The sequence below is a fragment of the Callospermophilus lateralis genome, chromosome 6 (genome assembly GCF_048772815.1).
Source record: "Callospermophilus lateralis isolate mCalLat2 chromosome 6, mCalLat2.hap1, whole genome shotgun sequence".
Taxonomy (NCBI): Eukaryota; Metazoa; Chordata; class Mammalia; order Rodentia; family Sciuridae; genus Callospermophilus; species Callospermophilus lateralis.
The window spans coordinates 25,115,958-25,129,565 of record NC_135310.1 but is presented as its reverse complement, the minus strand read 5'-3'; the positions used below and the strand labels follow the sequence as shown (position 1 = coordinate 25,129,565).

Genomic DNA, 13,608 nt, shown 5'->3' with positions numbered 1-13,608 from the left:
ATGCCACGTGAAGACAGGGGCAGAGATTAGAGTGATGATGAGCCAAGGGATGCCAAGGATTGCCAGCTGTCACCAGAAGCTAGGAGAGAGCCTGGAACAGAGTCTCCCTCACCACTCTCAGAAGGAACCAACCCTGCCAACACCTTGATCTCAGATTTCGAGCCTCCAGGGCTGAGGCAATAGAGACCTCAGTCACCTAATGCGTGGTGCTTAATCACAGAAGCCACAACAAACAAACAAATGTCTTCCTCACCTAGCTGCTGTGACACTGGACCCTCTTAACTGCTGTGCTTCTCTAACCCTTTCCTAATCTTCTTAAGGCCTCAATCCCTCCTACCAGGACTTTAAAAGTTGGAGTTGCTCCAGGGTCAGCCCCAAGTCCTTTCCTCTTCTCACCCTCTTTGTCTCCCTTTATACCCTTTTGTCTGCCCCAATTCAAACGCAACCTGTACACTGCCGGCTCCCAAATTCCTGTTCCAACCTATCCTCTCTTCCAGACTCACATGTTCCAACTCCCTAGCTGACACTAGAACACTTGTCCACTCAGATAATTCAAAGCCACTTTTCCAAAGCTTTTTCCAAAAGGTTCTACTACAGTACAATGAACATACAATAAATATTATAGGCACTGTAATATAACTAGATTTAAATGCATTTCTTCTAAGATGGTTAATAGTTCTAGTCACTCAAAATTTCAAATCTGATTAGCTGATATAAACTTCTTCCTACTCTTATTCTAATAGTTCAAATATTAGTAAATACAAGTTTATAACAATTTAATATCTGATGTACAGCTGGTTTTATCACTAATTCTTTCTTCTCCAGGATTATTGATCTATTTGATATGTGAAACAGAATATGTTAATAATTTTTTTTAAAAAGAACCACATCCACAAAATGAAACAGTCAAATATTCTTCAGGGCAGATCTTGATGCAAGGACTGAAAGGCAACAGTAAGAGCCACCTCTGCAGAAACAAGATGTATGAGGTCATGCCCAGCTGACCTCTTCAGAAAGTGATACCCTGGAGCGCAGCTGTAAAAATAGAGCACTGACAACTTCTTATTCACCAATACACAACAGAATGTTCTCTGGATTCTAAGGAACTGACACATTCATACAATTACATAAACACAAGGTGGAATAAAAGAATAAAAGAGCCTGAAGCTATAGAAATGTATTTTTCTCATGCCCAACCTATGTGAGAGCAAACTGACCACTTAACATCATTTAGAAAACAGAGATGGCATAAAAGCTATTCAACTAAGACAACCTGGAATCTCAGATTAAGGCATTTCTATGATAATTTTTTTTAATATAAACACTTATAGTAAACTCCTTCATGCATTTCTTCATGGTATATAATTCCCCACCTTTCTTTTAAGTCATACAATTTATTTTATGTTTAAAGCACCTTCTTAATGGTGATTGAAATGTCTCTATCAGTTCAAAGCTTACCCATATTCCCATTACTCTATCCAGTTCAAAAACACTTTCATTCACTCACAAGGACTTTCTTAATTCCAGTATATTTTCAAAACCCTCTCATCCCAGCAGCTCAGGAGGCAAAGCCAGCCTCAGCAACAGCAAGGCACTAAGCAACTCAGTGAGACCCTGTCTCTAAATAAAATACAAAATAAGGCTGGGGATGCGACTCAGTGGTCAAGTGCCCCCGGGTTCAATCCCTGATTCCAACCCCCAGAAAAAAAAATTCTCAAAAATTATAAAAATCTCTGAAGCAAGCCACTTCATATCTATCTATCTCTCTCTCTCTCTCTCTCTCTCTCTCTCTCTCTCTCTCTCTCTTCCCCAACCCCACCAAGTATTAGGGATTAAACCCAAGTCCTCACACATGCTAGGCAAGAGCTCTACCACTGAGCTGTGTCCCCAGCCCTTTATATTTTTATTTTGAGATGGGGTCTTGCTAGATTGCCCAGATTAGCCTCGAACTTGCAAGCCTTCTGCCCAAGATTCCTGAGTAGCTGGGAGTATGTACCAATTTATCCAGCTTCAACTTCCTTTATTTTGGACAAAACAAAATTGAAATAAAGGGGAAAAAAGAAAAATTAGAGAACAGAACTGTTAAATGCCCTTTCTTCTGTTCTCTTCCTTATCTAAGTGGTTTTCTTCACCAATTTCAGTGCTTTATATTTTAATATTTGATTCATAATTGTACTTCAAAAAATTAATCCTCCTTAATCCTCACAGAATAGGTTAGGAATGCACCTTAATAGTTTAAGTTCAATAAGCAACACTCTACAAGTATCTTCTGTACAAATCTAGATTCACAGTAGTCTCATCTACAGGCCTTTCTTTTGTGCTTTTTTTCCCTAGAATCACATTTTCTCCATGAAACACATCATAAAAGCAGTTTATGATAGAGACTGTTCATGAGCATTCTACTCAAAGGTTCATTTTGATACATATTCTCATTTGACTTCTACAAATAAATTCCATATTCAAACGTATAAACGTTTAACAGGAAATAAAATGTAATAAACATGAAATAGTCAACAATAGTAAAGTAGCATTCTAAAGTATTGGTAACTACACATTAATTCATTAAAAAAAAAAAAGATACCCTAACACAGATCTCACTATTCCTTACACATTTATTGTGGCTATTCCCAAGTCATATTAATAAACTGTAAGTAAATCTATATCAAATCTACACTGACATTAAACAGCAAAGAATCTAATTCTCAAAAGGAGGCAGAAATGGACACCACAAATCTATAATCCCAGCAACTCAGGAGGCTGGGGCAGGAAGATTACAAATTCAAGGCCAGCCTCAGCAACTTAAGAAAACTGTGTCTCAAAATAAAAAGAATAGAGGCTGGGGTTGTGGCTCAGTGGTAGAGCGCTTGCCTAGTATGCAAGAGGCACTGGGTTCGATCCTCAGCACCACATAAATGTAAAATAAAGATGTTGTGTCCACCTACAACTTTAAAAATTAATATTAAAATTTTTTTAAAAAATAAATAAAAAGAATAAAAAAGGACTGCAGATCTGGGGATATAGCTTAGTGGTAGAGCATCCCTGGATTCAGTCCCTAGTACCAAAAAGAGAAAGGGAGAAAGGGAAAGGGGCGGGGGGAGAGGGAGAGAGAGAGAGAGAGAGAGAGAGAGAGAGAGAGAGAGAGAGAGAGAGACAGACCTGTTCTAATCACCTGTTCAAAATATTCAAGGAGTTAAAAAAACACTCTATTCTGGATAAAAATAGAGAGATTTTTAAGGACATTTTTATGTCCTTAGACATAAGGGCATAATTATAGTAGGAAATTTAGTTTCATGAAGTAAAGTTTCTTCTCTTGGGTGTAAAAACACAGTTGCTCCACCCTTCTATAAGCCTCCAAAATACTTCCTTTACAATTCACTTCATCTCTATAATTCTTATCATAGTTCCATTTTGCATAACTGTTACATAAGGTCACAGAGTTACAGCCAAAAAGAGTTGCAAATTTAAGAATAATGTCCCTTCTATTGTATTGGGGTACTTATTTGTCAACTTAGTTTTCTTGGTATCTCCCAAGTCATGCCTTCCAAAGGCCATGTCATTTGGGGCTGGACTTGTCTCCATCCTCGGTCACAGTCCTATGTGTCAGTGAATGGCTCACAGCTTTACTCTGTGATGTACCAGTGATGAGCCACTCTCGAACCACCCAGAAAACAGGTTTGTATTGCCAACATCACCCCAACCACTAAGACCCAGTGACCCACACCAGAAGAAAGAACTCACTTGGCTTTGAATTCAGACTGGATTTGACTTCAGACTGCCTGAACTTAAAACACAAATTCTAAAATGTTCTGGCCATCTAACTTTGAACATGATACTTAACCTCTTTGTCCTACAGATTTTTTTATCATTAACTAAGGAGTCTAACAGCCTTTGCTCATAAGATAAAGAATTTAAGGTATGAGATGATTAAGTGAGGATAAAATAATTAACACAAATAAAAGTCCTAGAAAAGTGCCTGACACTCAATTTTTTTTTTGAATCATCATTATAAATTAAAAATTCCATCAGATTGTGAAGGGACAATGATAATAAGTCTGTGTCACCCCATCCCTACTAAAGATTCCAAATAAGTGTACCCAGGAACTAATCACAAACCAGCAGTTTATCCTAATCCAAAGTTGTGTGTGTGGTGGTGGTGGGGGGGGGGGGTTGTAAAACTTATTCCGAAATTCTAGAACCTAATCCTCTTCTGGTGAGACATTTCTGTGCCTAATTTAAATGTCTCCCCTCCACTTACCAAGAGTGAGGGCATAACAGTCACTCACACTCAATAGCAAATGACAGATAAAATAATTGCCAGCTAGCTCCCAATTATAGAGCACTTTCAGCTCTACTTGGTGTGGCTGCACAATCCCCTCAGGGAAACTCTGGATTCTGTTGGCTCCTAGAATAAGACTCTCTTAGTGACTCTCTGACTCTCTCTGTCTCCATGAACTGGCCTCAGCCCACATCCCCATTTTTCATGACCTCTCACTTGTCCTTTAAACTTGAGCCATGCTAAGCTATTTAGAATTCCTCAAATCCCCACCCATTCATTCTTAAACCCTTAGCTGAAAAACTTTACTAGATGGATCCCAAACACTCAGGCTGTTTCTAATTGAGCTACACCTTAATAAAATAGGGAAACTAAGCTTCACTGTCAAACCAATTCCAGGAGTAAAATCTAAGCTTCCAAATTTTATAGTCAAGATAGTCAATCTGTCAGACATATTTAATGAATACCAAGATCAGCCTCATAATGTGCAGAACCCAATGCAAAACAAAAAATGTAAGATTCTTTGTTCAAAAATTTAAAATTTCTTTTTTTATTTAAAAATATTTATTTAATTTTTAGTTGTAGGTGAACACAATATCTTTATGTGATGCTGAGGATCGAATCCAGGGCCTCACATGTGCTAGGCAAGCACTCTACCACTGAGCCACAACCCCAGCCCCCCACCAAAAAATTTTTTTTTAAATTTCAAGACAGTAACAGCAGAGCATTAAACCAAACTCAGGCTCTTGATTTTGGGGCCCTTGAGAATACATAGATCACATGCCCAGGAAGCCAGTCCTGTTGAGCACCTTACTAGTCACTGAAGGTATAGCCAGGCCCTTTTCATTCATACTCCCAATTTCCAGAAAACCACACTTGCAGCATCAAAGATTCTATTAGGAAATGAATGAAAAAATACATATACACATTTCACCTTTGGATCTCAAACTGCTATGTTGAATCTTGGGGTTAGATACTAGTTAAAATGACTCAACTGTAAGTGACTACTCTTTTAGTTTCATTAAATGTCTTCTTTAGTAAATCAGCAAGTTATCAAGCTTTTTAAAAATGACTCTCATTAGATGAAAAGGGGGTTACAAATTATTGCAGTAGTAAATAAAACACCAGGGTTGCAATATTGCTAAATATCTTGCTTTTCTGAATGTTTCAATTTAATGGATGTGTTTTGAGCACCTATTATTTATTTATGTATTTATACACACACACACACACATATTTACATTCCATTTTTTAAATTTAATATCTCATTTGGGCTGAATTTAAGCCACTTAACAAAAAGAGAATTCTACAAGTATGGCCCAAGAATATGAAACAGCATCAGAAATATGAGAGACAGTGGTTTCTTCTCTCTTCCACAGCACCTGTGCCCTAAACAACTGCTCTGGGTGGGGCCCTGTTCTAAGCATTGGGAATTCACTGAGGGCAGGACAAACTCTGCCTAGGGGGGTGCAGTTCACTGGGAAAGTGAGACAGTAAACAACTAATTCTTTTTTTAAAAAAAATTTTAGCATATTTCAAATTACAATACCAAGACATAAGGAAGGATTACTTTTATTTTAGTATTTTCCTCCAAGAAATGCAAGCTTCTCAGCTGAGAGATAAAAAACATTCTTGTACCCACCCTAATCAGAACTGTAGTTTCAATTACCACAAAGGCCCAAATTTTTTCTGCACAAAATACATTCTAGCACAAGAGCAGAATGTATTTTCCAAAGTAGGTATTTTGTAATTCATGTATGAACCAAATCACTTATGTTTGGATCATGATGATAGATGAGGTATTGGATTTGGCCAAATGTCATAAAACTCAAATTCTATGCAATCTAGAAGTACTCCTCATGTAATGGAATTATAACAACACCATGTTAATCTCCTGGTGATTATGAGATTCAATTAATATGTCTACGGATCCTACTTAGCACCTCCAACAAGATGCTGCATTAAAACTGGGGATTATTGTTAATACAAATCTGGAGTAATTGATCTCTGCTATAATACAACTAAATAAATACTTTCATAATGCCAGTGTTATAAATGGCCAAGCTGGATTTAGAAGCAGTTTTAAATCTTAAAAAGAGCAAACAGACACAGTGCAACAGACCCAAATACAACAAGGCCTAAAACAGTTGTCTACTTAAAGAGATATATCTGTTGTATAATTTCATGATGAGGGAAAGAAAGGAAAAAAGAATCATACAGAAAATTAATATTGCATTACACAGTGCTTTCTGGTTTTAGAAAACATTGTTCATTTCATCGTGTGTGCTCCTGAATCTGCTGAACTATTTAAAAAGTACTAAGGGTGTAGTTCAGTGGTAGAGCACTTGCCTAGTATGGCCCAGAGACCCCCAACTCCATGTCCAACACCACACACACACACACACATACTAATATAGTATAATGGAGTTGGCTCTCTTTGACATAAAACCAAGAAGCTACAACTTTATTTCCTTATGTGGGCCATTGAGAATATCTGTACCAACAGTTTTTGTATATTTCATAACTAAATAACTTTGCTAGGGCAGCTTGAATGACATTCAGATGGGAAAAAGGGGGATCATATTCCACCAAAGGAAAAAAAAAAGCTACCCCCCAAAAAGAAAAGACATAATTTCAAAATCTCTCTTATTCCAAATCTATTCCAATAACCTTAAAGTCACTTATGGCATAAATCAGCTGAAAGTTTCCAAAGAGAAAAAACAATTGTAGTTTATACACATCTAATGATCACATCAGGCTTCTTTTAAAGAAAAATACTTAAGCAACACTTAAACTTTGGTGAGCACTCAGTTTCATGATTCAGTTTTACCTGAGCACATAAACACAGTGTATGTTTCGATATGGAACAATTTTCAAGGTTACTAGGAATTACTAAATAATATTTTCGTCAAGTCTTTGATATAAGAAACCTTAGCAGACCTCCCAGTGAACTTTGGCATTTTGGCTGTGTGGCCAAAAGAACAATCCACCATTACAAAGCCTATTCATCAGTCAACTAGGAACATCATCACAATGGCTACTGGGCTGATCCTCCTCTTTATCATACTTGCAAGTATATGAGACGCACAAGATTCACATTACTAAATTATAGATTACTAGTGCGAAGATCAATTTTAAAATACAACTTGAAAGATTATTAATGCAAATGTAAACACTTCTTATTTAAAAGCTTGTGTTGACTGGCTTGTCTTCAATTTTTTAAAAGCCTTCCTACAGCAAGAAATGAGAGTAAAAATCCATTTTCAACTTCAGGATAATAAATCCAGGGCTACCAAGTTGTCTTGAAGTTCAAAAAAAAAAGGATAAACTATCTTTTAAAACAAAATTTACCATCTTACGTAAAAAAAAAAAGAAGGAAAAAAACACTAAAATCCTGAACATTTGAGCCCATTTCTTGTAAGACTTCTGTCTCCAAGTGTTTAAGGGCATGATGCTTGTGTTTTGCACTGAACACTCAGCTATGTATGTTTCCACAACAAAGTTAAAAGGTGGCAGTTAGCAGGAGGGTTAAAGGAGGTTTCCTATCAGGGCTTTGTGCAAAGACAGACTGCATACTCGGTCAAGGCAGTGAGAAAACAACCCGGGCCCTCTGAGGTCAGCATTATTCAGCACTGTGGGCCTCGTTCCAAGAGGCCCCCACACACACCGGATGCCCCGGGGGCCCCTGCCTGGGCATCCTCTCCGACAGCTAGGTGCAAGGGATGTGGTTCCCAAGGCCAATTACCACCCGGCCCGCGGGCTCTTCCGCGCAGAGCGGCCGGCCCGGCTGTCAAGAGAGCCATTGCACAACCAGGGTGCCCCGGAGAGCCTGAGCCCTGCGCCCCCAGAGGCCCTGAAGGAGCGGGCGCTGCGGAGGCGAAACTAGGTCTCGGCCGGCCGCCGGGAGCAGCGAGCCCCACTTTCTCCGGGCAGGAAGGGGGAGGCCCAGAGCATTTCCTGTTGTGCAGCCGAAACCAGAGGAGACGTCATTGCATTCAGACTCCCTCGGGTGTCAGCGGCCCGGGCCAAAGTTCAGCCGCGGGCAGGGCAGGCGGCGCGCGGCCAAGGCCAGGGCTCCCCTCGGCCGCACGCCCTCCCCGCGCCCGGCTCCGAGACCGCGGGCGCGGCCACCTGAGGCCGCACCGGCCGCCGGGCGGGAGCCGCGCGCGCTCCCCGCGAAGCCCAGCAGGGCCGCCGCGCTCCCCGCAGCTCCCCGCGGCCGCAGCCTCCTCCCGCTCATCTCCTGAGTGAGGAAAAGCCTGCGTTTCCTAGTGCCCGGAGGAAGCACTTTCCCTGCGCAAGTTTCTACGCGGAATTTTCAATGTGGTTTCCGAAGGATGACTCGATTTCCATTAGGATTATTTTAAAATCATCAAAAGTAAAAAAAAAAAAAAAAAAAAAAAAAAACCACTTAAGGGATGCTCTTGCAACTGTTTTCCCCTTGCTTTCCCAGTGTGGATTCCTCAAGTCGCTGTCAGAGGGAGGAGGGAACAGAACATTTCTATACCGCCCAGCTCCAGCGGTCAAAGAAAGCGAGAAAACCCCTTTAGATGTTTCTAAAAGCATATTCCAGGCATGTTCTATATGTTTTCATTATTAAAACACACGTTGCATGACATAAACATTTCTTTCGTTTATTAAAACCTGAATTAATCATATTTCAACTAATAAAAAGAATCTCCTAAGACTCTTTCTCTTATACTTATGCATTTTAATAGCAGCAAAACATTTGGCTAGAATGTTTTAAAATAGAAGTTGCCCTTATTTTATTCTTTTAAATATTCTTTTTTATTTGTAGAAGGACACAATACTTTATTTTGTTTATTTATTTTTATGTGGTGTTGAGGATTGAACCCAGGGCCTCACCCATGGGAGGCAAGTGCTCTACTGCTGAGCCAGACAACTCCAGCCCCACCCCATTTATATTTTTTTAGAAGTTCCTTTATTCTAAATTTCCAGCCTTCCATTTAGTTTCAAACCCCAAACCAGATTATAACTCTGTGTAAGTCTACAGAATCAATGACTTATGGTTAATAGGAATTAGAAATAAAACCATAAGGTTTGGGTAATCATTATGAAATAAAAAAGTGAAATAGCTTCATTTCAGTTTGCTGGAGAGGTGGTTAGAAAGTATAGATTCTGTTCTTCTCATAGTAAACCAGTGTTACCTATGTTATGTTGCTCTAACATCTCTAACATTTGAACTAAGCAACATTTCACAACAGGACATGACTTAAAAGTTAGGGCTTTATGTAATGTAAGCTATGTACTTGGGGTCATCAAGATGTGTCCATTTAGGTTCTTGGATGATAAGCAAATGTACTGCTCTGGTGCAAGACTTCTAAGGTGGGGAGGTGGAAAGCATACAGGAATCATTCTTTATCTCTTCCACTCAATTTGCTATGAACCTAAAACTTCTCTAAAAAAATAAACTATTTTAAAAATTGGGTAAGTATAGCAAAACATAAAATGTATACTGATTGCAACCTACAAATTCACAATAAATGTTTGGAATGTAAGAAATCATCATCTTAACACTTCTGTGAAGTTCATTACCCAGGTCTACTCCTTGATAAAGAAGCTTTATTTTTAAATGGTTACTGCATTTTTTATGTTAAAAGTGCATAAAAGACTTAACAACTTAATAAATGTTAACTGTCCTATCCAGTCACTTACTACCTAAGGCAATTATATTAAAGGTAACCTGAGCTGCCTTGAAAGTGATTCAAAACCAATGAGTACTTAATCTGTTCTTATTTCCTAAATATCTGAGTAACACAATTAAATACTGTATAACAGAATAATATTTTAAATCTACTTAATATATGAAAGATTTCCATTTACTTCACACATATTTCTGTCCTTATTTTGTGAAGAAATCATTACATTTAGTTCAAAACCAGCAGCATTGTGAAGACCTGAGCTGAGCTCCCTTTGATCTTACTGGAAAAAAATAATAATAATCCCAAATCCTTGCCATTCCTAAACTCTACTCCCAACTAAACCATCCTTTACTACAGTAGCCAGTGCCTGCCTGTGTGTCCTGGGAAAGGCCTAAGGAAGAATCCATCCAACTAAATTATTCACTTAGCTTGGGTACAGTACCTTTTAAGTAAGATCTATCAACTTCCCAAACCTGTCAAAGGACTTGAGGATGAAAGTGACTCAGATGTGTCCAGTCCTAGGAAATACTCTAAGGTGGCTTTTCTATCTCCTGAGTGATCCCACACCAACTTTTATTCATGTCTTTTTTTTCTATCATACCATTCTTTTACCTATTCCATGTACGCAGCAATTCTTGTACTTTTCATTAGAGTTCACTTTTAGTTACTCCTTCAAATCATCTGTCAATGGTGTATAATTAACACACCATTGCAAGTGACTGCCCAAATACTGTCCAAGCTCAATGAAGATTTTACTCAAAGTTCATGCTCTCTGGTTTATATTTAATTGCCAATGGCGGTACTTGAAAGATCAAAAGGAATGGCTAAAAATTTTCCTATTTTATGATCCTCATTACAGGCCAAATGAAATCAGTACCACCATAAATGTAGTATAGACTGAAGATATAAAGACCAGTATGATAACAATAAAATAAATCAACTTGTGAATAACTACATAATTGAAAATCTGAGCCAGAATACTAAACTCTTTGAGTTCTTCATTTTCCTGGTGTTATTTTCAAATGCTTCTCTATTACATCATGAAAAAGAACAAATAAACTGTTAGGATAAAAGGATGTTCTCCAGAATAACACAGTTTACACTTTCTCTCTAGAAACCACAGGGGAAACTATTTAAATGCTCTAATTTTGGGATTTAAAGTACATCATAAGAGTGCTTATAATGTACAATTCCAACCTAATAAGATATATTAGCATTTAATTTAATTAAAAGAATTAAGACTTGAAGTTTCCCAAGTTAATCCTTTGAAACTCATTATTTAGTTCAGGCTTGGTTTCATTTCAATGTGTCATTTGAAAATGAGAGTAACAGTTAATTGTTACTGTACCATTCGGGTCTGAGATCCTAGAACTTAAAGAATCTCTCCATTTTCTTAAACATTGACAAGTCTTTGAAATGACCAGATGGTGACATGCCGACTTGGTTCTTAAGCTGGCCTCCTCTCTAAAAACATTCAGAAAAGAATACTGAATTCTTCCTCTCCTCTCACAATATCCAAATCGAGTAACATTCTTCTCCAATAAGCAAGGAACATTTACCAATCATTTGTTGTTTTTCCAAAAACCTGGATCCCAAGAAATGCAATGATAATGCCATCAGAAATCTTTCTTTCTGACGTCCCCATCCTATTCTATAATTATGGTACAATGGCTTTGTTCCAGAGTCAGTATTTTCCCAAAATCAAAGCCTAAGAGCTGAAGCACAGACAAAGGAAGAAAGCTCACTGAATGAGCAGACAGGTACAGGAATGAAGAGAAAAGTGCATTACATGAAAACACATATGAGAACACACAAGTACAATTACCCTTTCGTTAAAAACTTACTTTTGTACATACTTCACAGTCTAATTCCATTAAGGCCCCTATTGTACGTCAGTATTTCCAAAACCAATGGCTTATTTCTCACACAAACTACCCCAAAACTAAAACCTTCTCTTTATTAAGTGGCCTTCAGCATAAATTACTTGTGCCTTGATCTTTCAGGATTGGATAACTGAACAAAGTACAGGCCCTGTAACTAAGTCCCAAGACCACCAAGTAGTTCAAGAATGGTTCGTTTCTCCTCAGAAATAACAAGATGAGGTGTAATCACCTGGGACCTGCCTTTCAGGCTCTAGGTAAAGTCGACATAATCTTCACATACTTACTTAGTACTCCAGTGTTTAACAGCACATCTCCTTTTTCAGCCTCCATCTATACTGAACACTTCAGAACAGGCCCTCATTATAGGCCATTAATAAAATGGCATCATATAGGCTGTCAATAAAATTTAAACAGTACTAAGTGCCCAAATGGCCTATAACAATGCATGTTATTGAAACATCCGTGTTCTCATATGCATTAAAGCAAAAGTGAAAATGAACCTACTGCATAAATTGGTTTTTGGTTTTTGTTTTGTTTTTACAACACAGTATCTTTCATTCTCTCCTAGTCCCTCACAAAAACCTGGGTACTTCCCAAAGATTAAAAGTGTGACTAAAGCTAAATTTAAAATATGATAATTCTCTTTACAATTAAGAGTTCCAAAAATCAAAGTACCTACTCAGGAAATGATAACCTTTGTTTTAGTAACATGCAAACATCCAATCTCAGTTTGTGCATACAAATTTTATAGGTTCACTTGTTCTATGACACATGTGCCCACTTAAATATCGACCTCCCTTACTATTCATTATGTATATTAATAAGCCATCTGTGCAGGCAAATTAAAGCAGAAGAGTTTTCTCATAAATACTAAAAGCAATAAAGATCTCAAGTAAGAATATTCTTCAAAGTTGTTATTACGATGCAACAAGACTCTACTGTATGTGGTACTATACAGAAGATATTCTTACAAGTAATGTCCATGCATGGAAGTATTTCCCAACATTCTATATTCACATTTTAATTAACAGGAAACTACTAATTGAAGAAAAGGTTAATTTATTGTGATAGTCACTTATATGGTCAAAAAATAGGAATTAGAAAATGTAGGTGGCACAGGTATGAATATGACAATATGTCCGTTACTTTACCTTTAAAGTCATTATCTTTTGAGATTTTTCAGCTCCTAGGACAAAGATGGTATATATAATAATATGCCAATGTAAAGCCAACATGTCTTATGTGGGATGCTATTTTTCAATACAATTGAATTTTCTGCATACAAATTTTTAACACATTTTATTTTAGCTGTTTATTTCATTTCATTTAATGGTATATTATTAAAGAATGGCCAAACTCAATGATCATATTCTCAGAGCAGTATAGTACATCTGATCATTTTAGGTACAAACTCTTTAAACTGGAATGCAAGCTCCTAGACAATGTGTCACACGTTCCAACTTTCTCACCAACATCCACTTAACATGCATTTTATGCTGAACTCAAATCAGACACACCTCTGAAAAACACCGTTGTACATTCTCTGGCACTGGTGTATTTGTACACTTTGCCTGTGAAAATCAAGGCCTCCCATGAAGCATCCCCTTTTGCCAAGAAACCTCTATCTCCTCAGCCAGGGGTGATTGTGCACTCTTTTAATGCTTCTTAAACGTCTCTCTTATGGTTTCACTTGTCTATTTTAAAAATAGTTTTCCTTCCTTAATTCTTTCTTCAACATTGGAGACCATAAAGGTTTTGATGAGAATAGGGAAACACTCTGCTTTATATT

At 37.7% G+C, this 13,608-nt stretch overlaps 1 protein-coding gene and 1 non-coding gene across 10 annotated transcripts in view; one reads left to right on the top strand and one right to left on the bottom strand.

Annotated features, from left to right (window-relative positions):
- The window catches only part of Hivep2 (HIVEP zinc finger 2), a 183,166-nt gene that overhangs the window by 153,534 nt on the left and 16,024 nt on the right, over positions 1-13,608 (bottom strand). The window lies entirely within an intron of this gene.
- Positions 2,838-2,910, top strand: Trnat-agu (transfer RNA threonine (anticodon AGU)). The gene has a single exon. It is a non-coding gene; the product is annotated as a tRNA-Thr (tRNA).